This window comes from Podarcis filfolensis (genome assembly GCF_964270895.1).
Source record: "Podarcis filfolensis genome assembly, chromosome: 12".
NCBI classification, from domain to species: Eukaryota; Metazoa; Chordata; class Lepidosauria; order Squamata; family Lacertidae; genus Podarcis; species Podarcis filfolensis.
The window spans coordinates 2,692,730-2,714,089 of NC_139614.1; the positions used below are offsets into that span (position 1 = coordinate 2,692,730).

Sequence of the window (21,360 nt, forward strand, 5' to 3'; positions counted from 1 at the left end):
AGAATTTCTTTTTCTTCATTGGGTAAAATATATTAATTTCACGATTTGGCAGTATAAGCATAAATAACTTTATCGGAGGATAAGAGCTAATTTTGAGAGCTGAAGTGCCACCCCCCCGGACCCGGGAGTGATCCGTGAGAGAGCCTGTTGAGGAGATATAGAAGAGTTTGACAGCTGTCAAAATTAGCTGTCAAGAAGGAAAAAGAGAACTTTGTTTCTGCTGTCTCTGCTGGATATATTTGTTGCAATTTATTTTGTTGAAAACAAGGAAGAACTGATACAAACTAATTTGATTTTTGGATTTGAACTGGAAAGAATACTAAGTTACCAAAATCCCTCTAGAGGGGGATTTGGGACATTACAAGAATGGCTGGAGGAGGGAAAATTCAAGCTGGGTTGGACAGAGTTTTTGTTCTCTTGGGAAAGCTACAAGGCCAAATGGCTGTTTTGGCTACAAATGTTGCAACTCTGAACTTAACAGTAAATAATATCATTGAATTTGATAAGGATTTGACTCAGGAAGCCCATGCAGCTGGACAAAAAGAGAAACTTGAGAGTTTTGAGAGTGTGGAGAAGGAGACATATGTTGTTTCTGAAGAAAAGGAAGGAGGAGCTGTAATTTCGCAGATGACAAAGGAGAGCCAGAGGCCTGACATGATGGTTACAAAGGAAAATAAGAAATCGAGCCAGAGGCCTGACATGATGGTTACAAAGGAAAATAAGTACTGGATGATGAAAATCTGGTTTGAATTGGAGATTGAAGAATGGAGAGATCTCCTTATGTGGAGATCTGAAGACCTATGGATTACAAATTTGATTAAGGTGGAAGTTGGAGCTTTTGGGACAATTGGACTTGGACTTAAAAGGAGTAAGAAACAAGATTTGGGCTCCACTTTTAAGTATGGAGGTCTGGCTGGAAGAAACATGGACCTTATGGGGACAGAGCTTCTCCGAGATCTGGTGTTTAATACTAAAGACTATCAAAAAAACCGGCAGAGAGGAATTGAGAAAGAATTAAGAGCCTCGGACGTGAGGTCTCCAGGCTGATAGTAGATTAAGACTGATGGACATCTGTTGGGGATCGAAACCGGGAAAGGGGGTGGTGGGGTTTGGGAATCCAAAGGGTGTATAATTATAATCTGTTTTTTTATTTTGTTTTGTTATTAGTAAGAAAATTGGGGAATTCGTGGAAGGGAATTTGGGTCGACTTTAGAAAAAGGTTTTAAGAATGAGCACTGATGTACAAATATGGATGTTTATAAGTTAAAATTGGTTTTTTCTTTAAAATGAACTAAATATAAAAAGGTTAAAAATTGGGGATAAGAACTTGTTGAACTAACAATTTGAATTGGAATATAAGAAGGGGAGGTGTGGGGAAGTCAGGGAAATATGTCATTGAAAATACGGATTGTAAACTTTGTGTGTTTTTTAATTTTTTTTGTCTTTTCTTTTTTTGATTTTTTTATTAAGATGGAAAATTTTAATAAAGATTTATTTTAAAAAAAAAAGAATACAGTGGCACTATTACTTCCCTTGATCTAGATGCTATACTCCTATTGATGCAGCCCAGAATTGCATTGGCTTTTTTAGCTGCCGCATCACACTGTTAGCTCATGTCAAGTTTGTGGTCAACCAAGACTCCTAGATCCTTTTCACATGTACTGCTCTCAAGCCAGGTGTCACCCATCTTGTATTTGTGCCTCTCATTTTTTTTGCCCAAGTGCAATACTTTACATTTCTCCCTGTTAAAATTCATCTTGTTTGTTTTGGCCCAGTTCTCTAATCTGTCAAGGTCGTTTTGAAGTGTGATCCTGTCCTCTGGGGTGTTAGCCACCCCTCCCAGTTTGGTGTCATCTGCAAATTTGATCAGGATGCCCTTGAGTCCATCATCCAAGTCGTTGATAAAGATGTTGAATAAGACTGGGCCCAAGACAGAACCCTGTGGCACCCCACTAGTCACTCTTCTCCGGGATGAAGAGGAACCATTGATGAGCACCCTTTGGGTTCGGTCAGTCAGCCAGTTACAAATCCACTTAGTGGTAGCATAGTCAAGACCGCATTTTACCAGCTTCTTTACAAGAATATCATGGGGCACCTTGTCAAATGCCTTGCTGAAATCAAGGTAGGCTACATCCACTGCGTTCCCTTCATCTACCAGACTTGTAATTCTCTCAAAAAACGAGATCAGGTTAGTCTGACATGACTTATTTTTCAGAAATCCATGCTGACTGTTGGTGATCACAGCATTCCTTTCTAGGTGCTCACAGACTGTTTGCTTAATGATCTGCTCCAGAATCTTCCCTGGTATTGATGTCAGACTGACGGGGCGGTAATTATTTGGGTCCTCTCTTTCCCCCTTTTTGAAAATAGGGACAACATTTGCCCTCCTCCAGTCTGCCGGGACTTCGCCTGTTCTCCAGGAATTCTCAAATTCTCAAATTGGAGTTACCACTGTATATTTGTAGAAATGGGTAGAATTCAGAAATTTCTGTAAATAAAAGTGGGCAAGCCTGCAGAAGTGAAAAAACCTCCTGAGATTTGTTGTTTGTATGGGTCCGGCTTACAACCCTAAATAAAAAACCTCAGAAAGAATATTGAATAGCTATGGTTATATGGAACAATTATTTAGAAATTGTGAAAGAGTATCCCTATGGCTAAAAGCCCGATAGACTCTGGAGTCTGCCACTGGTGATGCCTTGAACATAGCTTCTGACTGAGACATAATATTCAGTAGTGCTGTGATTCAATTCAGGAGGCAGAGAAAGCTGCCAATCTCACGATCCTCATGCAGGAAAGACTGTTCCACCCTAGAAATGCTCAGGAATGCAATTTCCAGCTAGGGAAGGGCACTGCTGTGTATACAGCTCTTATCATCCTTTCCCACTGGCTCTGCTAGCTGGGGCTGATAGGAGTCCAACACTGCATTTCCCATCCCTGATTTATTGAGATAGACCGATTATTTTATCCATCCCTATGCTGGTTAAAGGGGAATCTCTGGTCCTTAAAGCATTGTTGGAGTACAATGGTCATGCTAGCTGGGGTTGATGGAAATTGTAGTCCAGCAACCTCTGGAGACGGGAGGTTGCCCATCCCTGCTGTAGACCGTCCTGGCTGGGACACTGTCAGAACCACCTCTAGTCCTGCTGGTCATGAGGTCACCCCAGAGACCAAGATGGTGGCCTTGGCTTCCAGATAGGCTGGCCTCTTTCATTCTGTGCAATCTGTGGCAGTGCTGTCTGTCTGTCTGCTTTCGGAGTTAAATATGGTTCTTTCTTATTCCATGAACCTGCGTGCCTCATGCTGTGTTTTTTCTAATTCCCTAATTCTAATTACTTCTTCTAATATTACTTAAAATTCAGAGGTCTTTGAGGAAGGTTTACAAATGGACCCCAAAGGAAATGTAGAGTGCAGTTTTGTGCGATTGTGAATGCTTTCTTTTAAACTTTCCTAGTAGCTTTGTCCTTCATTCTCTGATTAATTTTTTCATTAGTTAATGCTGACTCTGCTACATCTGCACTATGTTCACTGTTGCTGTTTATGGGAAGCAGAGTTACAGCTGCCATAAATATAGAGCTTGCAGGAGGAGGGAGTGGTTGTGGAATAAACAATTTATTTTCATGTGTTTGGGATTACCACATAACTCACAAGTGTCAGAGGAAAGTGGAGTTTAATGGTCATCCTTAGCACATTAAAAGCAGATAGAATTGTGTACTGAGACTCTCTTTGTGTGGTTATTATGCTAATGCCACCTTTAATTTAGAATTATGATGAAGTACCATCTCTTTATTACTCTGACTTAAATAATCAGATAGGAGTTTTACAAAAAATATTTGCATGGAATAATATAAGGATAATTATTAGCTGAGGTGAAATCAGGCATGAATTGAATGCTCAACATCTGCTTTTTATTGCCTTAACGGGAATAGGATTGTTTACAGTGAGATAGTGATCTTATATGCTAGTTAGGAGTTTGCTCTAATCTTGAGGATGGTTTGCGTGCAATATTGATGGCCTAGTTCTCACAAAGCGCAGATGAGACCGTTTTTCCAACTCTTGTCATTTCACACTGCAGGAAGAAGCACCTGTGATTAAATTCCTTCCTCCCGTCCATCTGAAAAGCCTCCCTGCATCCTCAAAATTAGAGACGGCTAGGCTGGCATCTAGCTTTTTATGTGTGTAGATTATTGATTAATTGGGCATGGAATAAAAGGCAAATTACACCCTTCTTTCTTTTCTACCTTCTCCCTCTTTGTGGCAGGTTTAAAGACACAATTGAAAGAAACAAAAGTATTCATTTCTAAAACAGTAATACATATTGCTTGATGTCAAGATTATTAATATAAAATATTTTTGCATAATCAACTCCCATCACAATAGTATGTTTTAAAAACAATCAAACATGAACATGCTATAGAAGTTCAATTTTTATTAAAGGTATACTGCAACAGTGATCAAGGTATATAATCTAAGATAATAACTAAATTAGAAAAATATGATAAATACAAAAGTAATAAAAGAAATTTGAAACGAATTTCAGAGGAAGAAAATAGTTCTGATCTCTACGCAGTTTAGTTTAGATCTTTGTTTAGCAAAGTATGATTGAACATACTCCTTTTGGATGGCAAACTGCAACAGAGTTGAAATAAGAAAAAAATAAATCCTTCTAGTTCAGCTTTTCTAGTACAGCATCCATAAAGTGTTTTCCATTTTTTGCATGCATAGCAAAGATGTTCTGTGTATAATGATTTTGGTAGCATATTGTTACAACATAATATTAGTGAAATTTATTTACAAAGAAGAATAAAGAAAGAAATACAGGGACAAGGTAAGTAGATATAGTGAAACAAATCTCTTAAGTCTAACTTGTGATTCACCTCATCAGACTCTAGCCTTCTTCTCCTGAGCTGCTCTACAAATCCGTCACTGTACCATAAGAAAAACGAGTAACCAAGAAGCAAGTGCTACCATGTTTAAGAGACCTGAGGCAAAAGCAGGAGAACAACTAGCACTCAGCTAAAATACAACTTTATGGCTATGTTTCAATGCCCTTTCCCACCGTTTGGCATGCATTGCCAAATAAGAGCTTGGTTCAGATTTGTGCAAGGCCATGAAGCTCTTTCACCTGCTCTTGTGATTCACTGGCCCCTTCATGAGGCAGGGGAGAACTGAGCCGGCAGAGTTAACAGGGGCTGCAGGAATCAAGAGAAGCATTGGCTGGCTTCACGGTTTTTCCCACATGGTGATTTTTGCAAAGAACACACAAGCACATATCATGATTTCTGATATATTGCCAGGTTTAAAAATTATGAAACTGATATCACGATATGGACTTCAAACTGCCCACAAGGTGGCTATGGGAATAAAGGAAGTATGATGTCCTGAGCTCTTTGGCAAAATACACAATAAAAGTGTAATAACAAATTAAAACAATTAAAATAACTTATCTACAATATTAGTGTAACTGGATTGTGAAAACTCATCCATACTCCTAGCTTTAAATTAATTTCCTTTTGCATTATGGAAAGGTAAAGACACGCCCAGAATTGAAGTGCTATCTGAATATGGCCTTGGTGTTAGAATTTGTATTGTAGGGACTTCCGGTGCTTCCTGCCTTAATGAATGCAGCTCCCACGCTAGCAGAGATCGTTTGCAGAGAATAAACAAGGATGATTTGGAAGTAATTGTCCTTGCAAGTTCCCCCCCAGGGCCCAGGGCGAATGAGCTCCACTCGCAGATCATCTTGATGAATGGCTCTCACTCTGGTATGGAACCCAAGAGGCAGGAGACACTGAGTGTAAAAGCGCTTCACATATTGGTAATCCCCCAACGCAGCCATTAAAAGCAGAGGTTCTTCTGTTTATTAGGATGAAATTGGCTCTAATTTACAGACATGTGCAGGATGAAGGGGACAAGATTACATACTGCCAAGTGAATCAGCTACTGGGTTGCAACATTTCGAACTGGAAATAAAATTTCCTTCATTGAAGAATAGGTATGTGAGGGGGGAGGGGAGCCTTTACCCTTTTTAAATTATACTATATTTGCTATACAGTGGTACCTCGAGTTACAAACGCCTCAGGTTACAAACGCTTCAGGTTAAAACTCCGCTAACCTGGAAGAGTTACCTCAAGTTGAGAACTTTTCCCCAGAATGAGAATGGAAATCGTGTGCCGGCGGTGCAGCAGCAGCAAGAGGCCCCATTAGCGAAAGCAGGCCTCTAGTTAAGAACAGTTTCAGGTTAAGAACGGACCTCTGGAACAAATTAAGTTCATAACTAGAGGTACCACTGTATAAATTATTTGGCAAGCCTTACCCCTAAATGATGGGACGCGGGTGGCACTGTGGGTAAAACCTCAGCGCCTAGGGCTTGCCGATCGCATGGTCGGCGGTTCGAATCCCCGCGGCGGGGTGAGCTCCCGTCTTTCGGTCCCAGCTCCTGCCCACCTAGCAGTTCGAAAGCACCCCTAAATGCAAGTAGATAAATAGGTACCGCTTTATAGCGGGAAGGTAAACAGCGTTTCCGTGTGCTGCGCTGGTGCCGGCTCGCCAGAGCAGCTTCGTCACACTGGCCACGTGACCCGGAAGTGTCTCCGGACAGCGCTGGCCCCCGGCCTCTTAAGTGAGATGGGCACACAACCCTAGAGTCGGACACGACTGGCCCGTATGGGCAGGGGTACCTTTACCTTTACCCCTAAATGATAACAAACAGAGAAAAAACAAGAAGAAGAAAAAAGAGAACAGAATTATATTTATGGATTAAAATGAAAATAGAATCATGTGAGAATATTGAAATTATTTAAAGCATCTAACTTCCATTGGATGGTAATTTGGATTATGGCCTTTGAAGTTTGTTAGAGATCTAAGAATCAGAGTGTTTGGACTAAATGTTATGACTCTTTAATATCTGTGTGGAATTGATGGAAAACTTCTGTTCCAACATGAATATAGCATATACCGTGATAATTCGTTCTGGAGGTCCGTTCTTAACCTGAAACTGTTCTTAACCTGAGGTACCACTTTAGCTAATGGGGCCGCCGGAGCACAATTTCTGTTCTCATCCTGAAGCAAAGTTCTTAACCCGAGGTACTATTTCTGGGTTAGCGGAGTCCGTAACCTGAAGCGTCTGTAACCTGAGGTACCACTGTATCCTGGAACCATGGGGCAGCAGCATATGCAGAGTAGATTCCAGGTCTGATGTTTTCAGTACCCTGCAGACCTACTTCTGACACACCTGAGAAGCGGGTGCCGTGTAGCCTGATTGTGGGTTCAGTATACTTGCATCCTGTGCCTGGAAGCGTCTCGCATGCTGATCACAAATTGTTATCATATAGAGGAGAGGAGGCGTCATGTAGCCTGAAAGAGCTCCATGAGGTTTCTCCAGGCTTCCTTTCGTTTGGTCAGAGGTCTCTGATGTCCCAAACTGTACGTGACTGTAGTGGATTGTAGAATCCATTGTGGATGCCAAAGGCCACTCCGGAGTTTTGACGAAACAAAAAGGATTCAAAACTTTTCAAAGCACAACCTCCTTCGACCAGATAAATGCTGAGCAAATTAATAAAGGAAAATGCAAGCCACACTGTTGACAAAAATTCCCTTGGTTTCATTTCCCATAAAAGTACAGTTAGCTCTTACCTTGTAAATGTGTTTTCTTCCCTTGAAACAGATAACTTATTTTAGTAATAGAAAAATAACACTGTTTGTCATCCAGGATGGAAAATAATCTCAGCGGGGCTACACATAGTGTATCATACAGTAATTGAATTCTCGTTTAATATAGAGTAGAAGCCTAATACTGTTCTTGAGATGTTACTGCTGGGTTATCAAAAACACATTTCAGACAGAACAAGTTGATGAATGCGGTTATAAAGCATTTTATTAACGATTCCATTACAATATCTCCATCAAGCCTTAATAATCACAAGCAGGTTCCTTTTAATTATGTTTAATGTGTTCCACTCATAATTTCTTTGTTATTTCTTGGGATGACTATGATTTCCTTAATGTATTCTGCCCCCCCGCCCCCCAGTAGGTATGAAATTGCAAGGCCTTCATCGTTTTGGTTGCTCTTGCAATATCAGCAGATTCTAATGACTGCAATTAGCGCCTCCTCCAATGCCCTGCTTAGTAGAATGTACCAGTGGATGTTTAAAATTCCTCTTACCACCCAGGCATTACCCACTGCTGTTGCAGAAGAGCTTTGCCAAGTCAGCCAGCAGGAAGGCATGCCACCATCATTTAGCAACCTGACTCGACAGTGGGCATTGTTGCTCTTCTTATTAGTTTTTAGATTGACCCTTTTGGCCCCTGACCTAATAAAACAGAGCTACACAACCAGCAGAATCCTAGGAGTAGTTCTCAGTGATTCAGACAGTAAGTGGTGTGTGCATGCATGCAAGCTTGCAAGCAGGGCTTTTTTCCAGCCGGAACTCAGTTCCAGCACCTCTCAGGTGGCACCATTGCCATTCTAAGAGAACGAGGGAGGTGTTAAGGATCAGTTCCAGTACCTCTTTTTCTAGAAAAATAACACTGCTTGCAAGTGAATGAGAAAAACGTTTGAATTACTCCTCGTTTGAAAAACAAACACTGCATATGTTAGAAGGATTTTAGCATCACTGCTGTTCAAGGGTGCAATTTTAGCTAGATTCATTTAATGATGGTTGAATTTATTATTATTTTTGCAAAGTGCCTTGAATGTTTTGTTGAAGGGAAAGGTGGCCTAGAAAGGTTTTTAAAATACTAAATAAATGAATATGCTGCCCCCCAGAAACTGTTGCTCAAGGAGTTACCTTATGATAAAACTAGTCCTTGACCAAGTGATGCAAATCCCGACATACTATTTCCATAGCCTATCAGATATTGTTACATCTCACTGCCTCTCATCCGCTGGACCAGCTGCAGCAGGAGCTGATGGATGGATGCCCTGCAAATCCTGTCAGGCTTCACTAACTCACACCTGTTCTTCTACTCAGGAATAGGATAATATTCTTGGCAGGTCCCATAGATCACTACCAAATCTTTCTTTCTTTCTTTCTTTCTTTCTTTCTTTCTTTCTTTCTTTCTTTCTTTCCACTTTTTCTCTTGCCCCTTCATATTTGATTGTACTGTATTTGATTGTGGTAGCACCTGATTGCTGGCTTTTCAGACATCTGCCAGAGCTTATAGCTCCCATTCTGCAGTCAGTATCTGTGCCCCATAGAGATGGAAGGAGACATGTAAAAAAGTCATAAGAACTGCTTCAAACGCATAATTGTTGTTTGTATCTGCCCACATAACAGGTGAAGGAGACAAATGTGGGTTTTGTAATATGTATCACACAGGTATGTTTGGTGGAGAACAAGAATTAGCTGCATGTCTCTGTATATAGTCAGTGACAAACCTGAATTTCCCCCCACATAATTTATAGATTGGCCTCAAAACATGTTTGTGTAGATTTGGTGCTAAAAATGGTAAAAATCAGATTTCTGCACCTGTTTTTCAAAAAGCCCTAGATTCTGTGTTGTGGCAAAATAAGCTGTTTAAACTGGGGCAGTGGGGGGAAGAGAAGGAGCTACGGTCAGCCCAAGACATTTTGGTATTGTAGAAGGAAAGGCTGAAAGCTCTGCACTCTAATTCTTCCTAGTTGGTGTTTTAATTGTTCCTAGCTGGTCTCCCTCCTCTGAGGGGAAGGAGCCAGAGATGCTGAAGGAAAATAGAATGTGAGATGGGCTGCTGTGGATTACTTCTGTGGCTAATCCTACCACTACTATTAGTATTTTAAAAGTAAATAAACTAGGAATAGAATGGCAGGGGTAAGAGACAGTGAAAGGAAGTGGACGAATGAAAGAAACTAGCAGGCTGGGCAAAGTACATGTTGAGTGTGAAAGGAGAATAGGAGAGGAAGTTACAGGAGGTGGGTAAAAATACTTTTAAGAGGCACGTGGGGAGAGGAGAAATAGAAAAGTGTTTTTTACCCCGCTTAGAGGACCAGCAAATTCTGCCTAAAATGTCACAATGACCTTGAGACATACACCTGTACTTAACTTGAGAAAAGCTAAACTATGGAACTGCTTGCTGCAAGGAAAAAGCTGTGGTACATAGTGTAGCCATTTCCAAAGATGAATGAGCTATCACTAGAAAACTGCCAGCTCATTATGCCACACTCTGCCTCCATCTACCACCTGCACTTGGTAATTTCCAGCTGTCTCAAGTAGTCCCATAGGATGGAGAGTATGACTAATCCCTGGTGTATTGGATAGTGAATTGGAGTTAGGTGTGTAAACCTAGTTTTCAGACCATCTCAGGTGTGAAGCTCACTGAATGGCCTTGGCCAAGTCTCTGCCTATTTGTCTAGCTTACCTCACAGGATGGTTGTGCAGCTAAAATGCATATTGCTCTGAACTCCTTGTATTCAAGATTGAGTAGCACACAAATGCAATATATAAATAAATAACTGGAAAGGACACCAGCAGTTTCCACTTCACCATAATCCAAAAATGTATGAACAGAAAGAAACCTATGTACCCTTTTCGCTTTTTCAGAAAAACTAGAAATAACTAATAAATTGTAGGTAAAGGGGAGTGCTGTCATTCTTCATTGCTGCAATACATGCGAGCCTCCAGGAGTCTAGGGGAAGAATAAATAAGGACTTACCCACCTCCTTCACCCCAGCTATTGATTTTGATTTGCTGAAAGAGCACCAAGGAAAAGAAGTTCTTAGGCAGAAAGGGCAGCTGTTCAACCAAATTTTTAAAACTCTTATTCTCTGTCATGGGAAACAGTGATAGATTGAGAATTGTGGCTTTAAAAAAAAAGGCTTTTACAAAGATGGGAATATAGCATTTGTATTTATTACATCAGAAATACAGACTGTTTACCAGAAATATAAAAAGGAGCTAGTCTCAAATATTTGAAAGAAGCCCGTAGAGAGATAAGGTGTTTGTTTACTGAACAATAAATGCTAATGTGAATTAGGTGCTGCATGCCAGATCCTGCAGGGAGTACAGATCAAGGAAACCTTGTTTACCGCAGTCACCTGCCCATTCCATATTCAGAGATGCATGTCTTGCCTTCGCTTGCCTTCCTGATTAGTGCAATAAATACACCAGAGTAACGTAATGGCAGCCGCAGCCGCAGCAAACACCGGCACTATGTAGAGTGAAGCGACCGTAAAACCAGCCACACTGCTTCTCCCAGGATGTTTAATTCACAAGATGCTGGTGTTCAAAAATAGGCAGGGTTGTTATTATCCATTGACAACCAGCATGATTAATTGTTCATGGTCTTTGAGCAAATTCTCTGCAGCATGCTCCACAGTTGTCTGTAATGATTTTATGGGATGAATTTCATAACAGGCTTGTTGCTTCTGACGGGCATGATGTCTTCCTTCCTTCCAAATTGCTAGAGGAGTTTTACAAATATCATGTCCTGAAATATTTATTAAATTTATATACCACCTTTCATCTGAAGATGGCAGGGCGGTTTGCGGTAATGAAGGCACCAGGCGTGCCTCCCTGGGGAGAGCATTCCACAAGTGGGGAGCCACCACAGAAAAGGCCCATTCTTGTGTTGCCGCCCTCCGGAGCACTTGTGGAAGGGCCTCAGATTGTGATCACAGGGTCCAGGTTGGTTTGTATGGGGAGCGGCAGGACATTTCAAGAAAATCCTTACCCTGTGATACACATTCTCCCAGTAGCAGCAATTTGTGGGTGACAAAATGACGAAAACTGTCCACTCTGATTGAGGCTAGGAAGCCCTGCCTTCTGATTTGACTTGGTGATGCCATTGGATCTGGCAGCATGACACTCTCCTTGGTTGCATGGAATGCTAAGCCAAACCATGGATTGCTTAGCATGAGCAATAAACATGAGGCCCTCATAGCAGAGATGGCAGCCACTTGCCCAGTTATTTTGCCATGGCAGTGCTGAGCTGCCATGGTTTGGTTTAGTGTGTTGTCTGAACCCAAAGCTGTGGTTTAGTGCTCTACTAATAAACTTTGAACTGCAGACCTCATGATAGCCCTTGGCTGCAGCTCTTGGTTTGTCTGGAGAGAGCTAAATCACGGCAGTGGAGCAACAGGGAGGACCAAGGTGGTTGTGATTTTCCCTTTCATGGGAGGGTGGGCTGCCCCCACCCATTCTGCTTTCCTTTTGCTGGCAAGCAAATGCCTTTTTTTGTTAGACAGGCCTTTGGCCTCTACTGGCTGGTGCAGCAGGGTCTTCTGAGGGTGGGTGTTGTACATTTTCTTTTCTTTTGTTGTCATTGTGAGCTGCTTTGGGACCTGTACTGGGAGAAACGTGGGATATTAGTAAATAAATATTCTCTCCAGCAGTCTGCTCATTCACATGAAGCCATGGTTTGGCTTAGCATAGCGTGCAAACTGAGCCATTGTGCGCTCTCTCTCTCTCTCTCTCTCTCTCTCTGTGTGTGTGTGTGTGTGTGTTTGTTTTAAAAAAAGACTATCCAGAATAGGAATAATGGCTCCTGCCCTGACTTGGACTTGGACTCAGTATGTCTTCCCATGGACAGATCTGTTTGGCTGCAATTTGTGATTGGCTGAGATTGCTTCTGTAAGAATCAACATGTTGCAGCTGCTGTGACCAGGCTGTGAATAGTATTTGAAAAAGGTAAATGGGCAAGGGGAAAATTATGAGACACCTCTCTCTCTCTCTCTCTCTCTCTCTCTCTCTCTCACACACACACACACACACACACACACCCTGGTGCAGTACTAGTTATACTTCATTATAATTCTTACAGCAGAATGCATAGGGATGTATGGTTGTAGGCACCAATATTCTTCGAGTGAGTTTCTTGTAGCTCCATTGCATAGCAGCCTGGGGTATTCTAAATATATTTTACTTAATGAGTAATGATGGTACAATTTGAAGACCCCAGAAGAGGAAGGAAAGCTCTCCTCAATATTTAACACAGTTGGATTGTGGATCCAAAGCAATGAGAACATATCAATGTTGAATATGCCTGGAAGGCAAAAGCATACAGCCATGTATTAGATAGTCACAGATTAGCAGTTGTCCATGAGGAATCTTTAAATTTACCATTTTCAAATGGAACCAATCTACAGAGTAATTGAAATAAGCAGTTTCTGAACTGGCAGAGAGGGTTGGGATAGTTTGAGCTTGACTTCACAGGGCTTTGAATAATTGTTTCCTTACTGAGCTGAACTTTTGAGCCTGCAAGGACATGATAACACTTAAGAGCTGATCTAAACATTATGCAGAATGAGGTGGCAGACTAGGTGGTGAAATTATTCAGATTACAGGTGTGTGCCCTATTTTTCACTGGCCCTATAGTAAAACAAAATCCTGCATATCATAAGCTCAGATATCATGGAGAGGGCCACTCTAAATCTTTCTGCTAGTTTATTACTTGCAAGGAATTGGAGAGATCCCCACTCCCATAATAGTATAATATAGAAAGCTACAATTAATTCTTCATAATGTGTAGATTGGCTTTTGATGATGTTTCTTTGCCTGCATGAAATTCTCCATTTAGACTACTGATTGGATTTCTTTGCCTTGGGTTGATTGAAACTACCAGAGAAGGAATTTTATCTTCCTCACACATATATTGAAACCGGGCTCAGTTTTCTTTAACTGCCATTGAAAAAATAAGCTTGAGAATTGTTTGTTAGAAATCTTCAGCCGTATTTTAGTGCCCAGTGCCTTTGGCCAGTAAACACCAGTTGAATAGTTCTAAAATTGGTTTATATTTGTAGTGTAGTCGTGCCCTTAAAGAGAGGTGCCAGAATCACAGTAATAGGATGATGCAGCATCAGTCTTTAACAATATGTAATTTCTTTTGTGAAGGCTAGAAGGTGAAATTTGGCCATTTTATTCTGTATCTGCACAGCTTAGCAAAGCAATTGGTATATATAGGGTGCATACATAAAACGTTAGTATCAGTACAGTCAAGCCTTGGTTCCCAAATGCCTCCGTTTTGAAACATTTGGGCTGCTGAACAGTGAAAACGTGGAAGTAAGTGTTCCGGTTTTTGAACATTTTTCCAAAGCCAAACACCCGACGCAATTTCTGCTTGCGTGCAGGAAGCTTCTGCAGCCAATTGGAAGCCGTGCCTCAGTTGTCAAACATTTCGGTATCAGTATCAGATTTTGGTCACAGACCAGCATAAAGTAAAACATATGGATAAACTGAACGCATAAGACTTAAAACAGGTAAGGGATAAAAACTAATGATTAAAAGGTGATTATACCATACATAACTTTAAAAGATAAAAACAAGGACAAATGGTTACGTATGACTATAAGGGTGGGACATAAAGGAACGCAAGTCTTGCATTTTGGGCCTTCAGTTTTGGCCTAGTTTGTGGTGCAAACCATCCTTCAACGAATAGCCATCCTAGCGGCGCAGAATCTAGCAACTGAGCATGTAACATCTGGGCTTTCATCTTGAAGTAGCAGGGAGGTATAAGGTTGTTCTGTGCAACCTAGAAATTTATGTAGTATAGGCAAAGATGAACCTAATTCGTATATCTATAGTACTGGCAGTGATCCAAGGCCTGTTCCGTTGTTTCCAGTTGCCCAGAGCCACCTGGGCATTTCATCTCCTTGTACAGAGTCAGGGACTGGACTGAAGAGGGGGGCTGGGGGTCGCCCCTCCCTCTCCTCTGCTTCCCTGGGGGGGGAGCCCCCCTTCTCCACTATTTTCAGGAGAAGAGGGAGACAGGATTGAATTGCAGCAGAACCCAGAGCTGCCCAGTTATGAGGTGTTAGGAGGAGGAGGGGGAGAACTGCCAGCAAAGACGTCCTTGGAGAGCACAGAAGCGCCCCCCTCCCCGCGCACCTGCCGCTCAGTTAGAATTTGAGAGCAAAGAGCTCGATGTCAGTGGACTCCTGAGCCCCTCCGTAGGGCCACAGGCTGGACGAGGAGCAACGTCACTGTGGCGTTAAGGACTGGATTCTTCGTCTTGCTCCACGGTTGCTGGAGAAAAACTACAGATACAAACTTTCATGTTTCTTCCTTGATCCTTGATGCTGCTGGGGGAGGAAAGAATTCCCCAAGCCTGACAACAGCCTTCCTGGGTGGCCGAAGGAAGGCCCTGGCAACGGGCCAGAGGGAAAGCCCTTCGCTGTTTGGGAATTTCCAGCTTGGCTATATATGGCATCTGGGAGATGAGGTATTTTCTGGTTACACTGATTAAGAATTTTGGGGACCTGGCTAGATCTCCTTGGCGTTCTGTGTCTTCTGCATTCTGTTTAATGGTTTTTCTAGCTTGTTCACACCCCACGTCAAGTAGAATCTGTGGGGTGGAGCCTAGAGTTGTTATGTTTATCGCTGCATGTTTCCATGTCATTTAGAAATCATCCTTAAGAGTTAAGGGATCAAGGCCACAAAGGAGGAAGGATAAAATGTTAGTAATTTATAAGAATCTTATTTATCAACCGTTTATATTATTTTCCCAAGGAGCTCATGATTGTGTAATTGTGTTCTCCCACCTTTGTTGTAGCTTCACATAGCCTTGGGAGGCACGTTCTGCTGAGAGAGGGAGACCAGCCCAAACTCATCTAGTAAACTTCATGGTGTAGGTGGGTGTTTTGTTTTAACAATTCATTTAAAAGGCAGGGAGCAACATTTATTGCAATCCTATACTTGTCTGCTCAAACATAAATCACATTGAGTGCAGTGGTACTTGCTCCCAGGTAAATGTGTATAGGATTACATCCTTAAGGCAGCTGTTATAAACAAGTGAATTAGACAAGATTACTGAAATCTTCTGACCACAACACTTATGGTAACTAAAGCACCAAGCTCTCCATTGTGATATAAACCATTCTGCAGAATTAATAAATGGCAATGAGTTTACAGTAAATCCGTCTCAATTTTATCCTTTTTCCTTCACCCTTTGTAATATGTAAATTTCTCTATAAGTGCGAAATCCCATTTCTTGTCTAATCACTCTTTTAGGGAAAGAAGGACTGACAGTCCTGCTGTCTTATGCACAGCATCCCAGGTGCTGTAAAGCTGTTAGTTCTCCCGTGGGTTTGTGGATTTGGGGTCTAATGGATATCATAAACATTTTCCAAATAATGTATAATTTTTTCAAAGAAACATTCCATGCGAAGGAGCCCCTTCCCCCCTTTTTACACTTATAGCAAGTTGTGAGCTTTTTCAGCCTTGGGAATAAGTCTGAATAAGTCTGCAAAAGGGGCTTGGCAGAAGAGGGAGGGAGAGCTCTGTCCCTTTGGTAGCAAATACCTTCCTTTCTATGCCCGGGGGGGCGGCACCCTCTCCCTCCTCTGCCAGCCAGCCCACTGCTGCATGGAATTCTATGCACTCAGTTCTGTGTCTTGTCTGTGGCTAATAGGCTAGTGCTTATATGCAAGGCTGGGGTGGTTGTAATCTATTTTATTTATCAATACAGGTGCCATGCACTACCTTACTTTATAACAATTTGTCCAAGGAAAAATGTCCTTTATTCCATACATTTTCTCATATCTGCAAAGATATGTGTGGGGATTTGAGCCCAAGGCTCCCAGATCCTAGTCTCACACTTTAACCAATATGCCGCAAAGAGGACCATCAGAATATTGGGGTAGAATATCCCCCATCAAGAAAATCATGTTGAGATTTATAAAATCTTTGTAGACGTAATCTCAAGATGTCAAAAATATCTGATGAGTAGGAAATTGCCAGGACCTGTCAGCACTCAAGGTATCTTCCTATCATATTCAGTATTTAGAGGTTGGTTGTGATAGCTGAAGAGATAATTGCCCAGTGCTGACGTCTGACTTTCCTAGTGACCTTCCTAAGAGTATAAAAGTTGTATCTGAGTTCCCCTTAAAACATTTTCTACATTATTCTTAAATAGTTCAGATGTACTGGAGAATCTGGTTTAATACAAGTCAGGAGGTTCATGACAAAGCCAGAATGTGAAGGGAAGGGAGTGCTTCCCTAACGATGGTTTAGGAAGGCAGGAATGATTGTCTGAACTGGGTAACAGTGAGTCTATGAGGGCAAAGCGTGGTAAAGAAAGTCTTGATGCCCATTGATGCCCACCCTGCAGTGGAGTGGATGGGCTGTTAGAGATATTTTGTGTGCATGCCAGTACTCAGCACTCCATCCCACTCTCCCAACACTTGAACATGATGAAGAAACAGAAAACAGGACATCTCTATGCAAATAACATGGTTCTTCATGATCTTCCAGTGTTCTGAGGAAGCAAGGTTTCAGTGCCTTCCGTTGCGTTATCTCCACACACAAATGTTTCTTCTTTGTAGCCCATCCTAGGAGCTTAGTCTGAGGCCAAATAAACAGCAAGCCAAGACCATAAGCAATCTAAATTGATCCTGGAATATTCCTCCGTATATGTAAAATATAGAAAGCCTTCCTATTACATTTCATTCCTTGACACAGGATTTTGTTTTGTTTTTTACATTTGTGCAATGTTTGAATTTTGTCTCTTGTTACCAAGATTCTGTCACACTTGTATGTGACAAAGAACCAAATCTTGAAGCAGAGTCGTGCAGATAAGGTGACGCTGGTTCTTAAGGGTTAGTGGCACATACATGAGGTCCCTTACTTTCACGAACATTTTGCCTGTTGTAGTGACAGGCATTCTGTTAATTTATTCTAAAGAGGAAGTTGACAATTTCAAGCACGTTCTCTTCCTTTGTATTTCTCCAGTTGCCCGTTTTACTTTCCTTCCTTTTTATTTATATACCTGTTCTTTTTTCCATGTTCTGCCTATTTAGTTCTCATATTCGTTCACAAACTAATGATGTGTCCTGGGTGCGCTGCCATGCATCGAAACAAACTATGTGCATATGAGAACTGAATGAGATCTGAAAGGAGAAATTGCCTCCTTTGACGTGCTCTGCAAGAGCGTACCAGCTCAATAAAGACCATAGATGGGAAAAAATATACAGGCATATGTGAGGTGAACTATGGAGTAGAATGTACCCTGTCAATGAATTAGAAAATATATTCTAGAAAACAATTCTGTGCTGGCTAGAATATTCGGCTTGCTGTAGTATATGTTTTCTATCCATAGTTTGCATAGTAGCCTCTTGCAACTAAGGTATCTTTTCAGGTTAAAATTCTTCATATGAAAAACAGGTTATAATATCAGTTGGGTTAGATTTATGTATTATAATATTCTAATCTGCTTTTAAGAAAAATGGAACAATACGATTTTGTTACGAGTTTTGAGAGTTCAGTGGAAGAAAGTCATAATTGACAATAGAGTTAGGGGTGAGTCCTGGGGTAGTCGATTTGTAGTGAAATGTAGTCTATGGTGATAAGAAACTGTCCCTTTCAATCATTTGTAGTAGAGTTAATGCAGTCTGCATTATTAAATGAATACTGCATAAACATACAACAGCAGAAGCTAGATTTGCCAATTTGCCCATTGTGCTTAGTTCAATTTATGAAAACAAATAAAAGTAAGAGAAGCTGCCAGAGCTATTTAAACAGTGTTCACCTCCCCTTTTCTAGGGGGCGGTGGCGAGATCACACTATTTAATCTGCCTGCACAATGTGTGTTTGTTTGACAGCCTGGAAGGGGGGGCAGGGGGAGTATATGCTCCTGCTATGCTGCAGTCTGTCTTCAGGTTGCCACCATGGCTGGGCAAGCGAAGAGAGGGGCTGGCCACAGACAGGCATGGCTCTGCCAGAGGCGGTGCCAGCCTGCAGAATGGACCATGAGACAGACTGGGGGAGGCTCTTTCCCCACGACTGCCAACCTTCTTCCTCCACAGTTGTCAGGAACTGTGGTGTAGGTGGAGATAGTGCATCCCTTTGTGTCCTGCTGCTCCCATTTTCTGTTCACATTTTTGTATTTCCATGAGGTAGAAACCAACATAGGACTTCTATATGTGTGATGTTTTGACCTAGAATGCAAATGGGGCAATTCAGGGTCTGTTTGCTGCATGCATCTTGCAAGGCAATGTGGCATATGGGCTCCTCTTTAGAATCACAGCTCCTGCTTTGTGTCCCAGCAGCCATGCTTGTAAAGGAGGGTTTGTGTGAATAAATTCTGAAATACAAGAAACCAGCTGGCAAGGAAATAACTGTATACTTATCACTACTACTGGCTACTGAAGCAGAAGTTGATCTTACACAGTCACTTTAAACCAGGCCTGCATCAATTGTGACCCCTCAAGCTGAGAAAAGCCCACTAGCCATATATTGTAGCCTGCCAGACATATGGCAGCCCACCTCTTTTTTACAGTGCCAATAAAACAGCAAAAAGAGGAAGTTTATGAAGCCCCTGGTGAGTCACCTTAAATGGCAGGTGAGCTGCAGTAAGTGGAACTGAGTGTACTTTTTCCTTTACAACATTCACAGTGAACTACCAAATACTGAATGTCTGATTTCTCTGATATTTTCGTCTTTAATTTCTTCTCTCTCTTTCTCTTTTTTTAACAAGTTGCATCAGTGCAACATAGACAGGTTTCTTCAATTTCAAAATCTGTGTGATGGAAATTCTGAATCGCAATTAAAATCATTTTTGGCAGGGGGCATTCTATCATACTCTGAGTTGCTTGTCTTCCTGTTGTCAGAAATCAATAAAGCCGCTTTGGGGGGGAAACAAAGAAGCAGGCAATGAAGAAGGAAAAAAGCCGTGATCAAAACTTGGCGTTTGTACACACTCAAACTGAATTATTAAACAACCTAATTTTAAAACTTCAGAAATGCTGTCAGCACACAGGCATCTGCATCTCACTGACAGACTTAAATAATTGCCTTGGGGGGAAATATGAATCTGCAATTCACATTTTCAGTTGGCTTTTTAAATTGTCATTTGATTTATATGTTTTCTTGGAATGACTTCGTTACATCTACAATAGAGCACTTATACCTCTTTCGTTAGGTCAGGAATTAACTCCTTAATAAAATGTCTACAAGTTCAGATGAAGGAAAGTGACACCTTTGAGTTCAGGAAAAAGGCTGGGGAGACAGGCATGCTAGAAGTTTATAAAATTTTGAACTTAGGAGGGGGGGGTAATTATAAATTTTAATTCTTTTTTCTGGAAATAGCTGAACACAGTGGAATTGACTGACAGTAGAAATTTCAGTATTAACAGAAGTACTTCTTCACACAACACACAACATGAAATTTACCACTGCATGTTGTCTTGAGGCTGAATTGTGTCTGAATTGGGGATCCCTCTTACTGTCTTGGAACTTTAGGAGGAACATTAGGTAAATGAATTTAGATTAGTGTCTAGTGGCTCTAGTTTTACTGCTGGAACAAAATTTATCCTCAGCACCCAAAGAATCGGCGTCTGTCACCGCTTGCTGTCTATAGGACAGTTAGGTGTTAAAGGGGAGAGGTTGAACTGGGTTCCAAGTTACAACTTATCCTGCTTCCCGTCTCTAACTGCCTAACTGCTCACAGAGTAACCCTCGATTGATTGATTGATTGATTGATTGATTGATTTTACATATATGCCACTTTCCCACAATGAGCAATGCCTAAAGTGGCTTTCAAGCAAACATTTGAAATATTAGAATATAGGACATTGGAAATTCAAGCATAAAAAATGCAGAACATGTCAGTAAATTCAAAATAACAAAAACCAACAATTTAGCAAAGACATAATAAATTCAATATTACACACACACACACAGTGTAAACTTAAGTACATAAATACAAAGCAAAAATGAAAGTTAACCGAGAATAAAGTTTCTGGTACCAGTTTTGCTGCAGCCCAAGAAGTCTGGCTTAAACACAGTTCAGAGGGGAGAGTAGATGACATACAGTTGAGTCCTGCACCTCTCTTCCAGAGAAGGCTGACGGCAGCAAAAAGCAAATGTTGGGGAGAGCAATGCTGGTCAGTCTCTTCTCCTGGAAGAATGAATGGCTGGTGCAGGTCTTTCTGCATTTTTGCAATAACTAGGCTGGAGAGAACCAAGGTAGCTGCTGCCTTTCCCTTTTGTGAAGTAGGATTGTGGAACTGGCAGCAACAAATAGAAATTGAAGGTAATACACTGGAACTCGTTGGGTAACCATTTCACGTATTGCTAGCTTGCCGTGGAGTATGTACTCAACAGGAATCTGCAGCCAACCGTGGTTCCTTGATGAATGAAGCTTATATGACACTTGTGTTTGCAGGTGCGTGTTTTTCACATTGATCTGTTGTATTTTTAGCTAAACACTTAAGACTTAAACTTAAAGTTCTCAAACTTTTTTCTCTGAACCACACTTTCACAATAAAAATTTGCTGAATGCCTCACTGGTTTTTTGTTATTATTATTGATAAGAAATACATTGGAAAACAAAAAGAAACAACTCCTAGCAGTGCTTGATTAATAATAATAATAATTATTATTATTATTATTATTATTATTATTATTATTTATTATTTATACCCCACCCATCTGGCTGAGTTTTCGCAGCCAC

General features: G+C 41.2%; 1 protein-coding gene across 12 annotated transcripts in view; it reads left to right on the forward strand.

Moving 5' to 3' along the window:
* The window catches only part of TPK1 (thiamin pyrophosphokinase 1), a 269,979-nt gene that overhangs the window by 68,547 nt on the left and 180,072 nt on the right, over window positions 1-21,360 (forward strand). Inside the window, exon 1 of one of the 12 annotated variants that reach the window (XM_083578288.1) lies at window positions 14,105-14,170. The exons of 10 other annotated variants lie outside the window; for them this stretch is intronic. The gene's annotated coding sequence lies outside the window, so the exon portion shown is untranslated. Of the gene's footprint in view, window positions 1-14,104; window positions 14,171-14,838; window positions 15,133-21,360 lie in introns of those variants that run through there. One more of the 12 variants, XM_083578289.1, reaches the window with a different exon arrangement.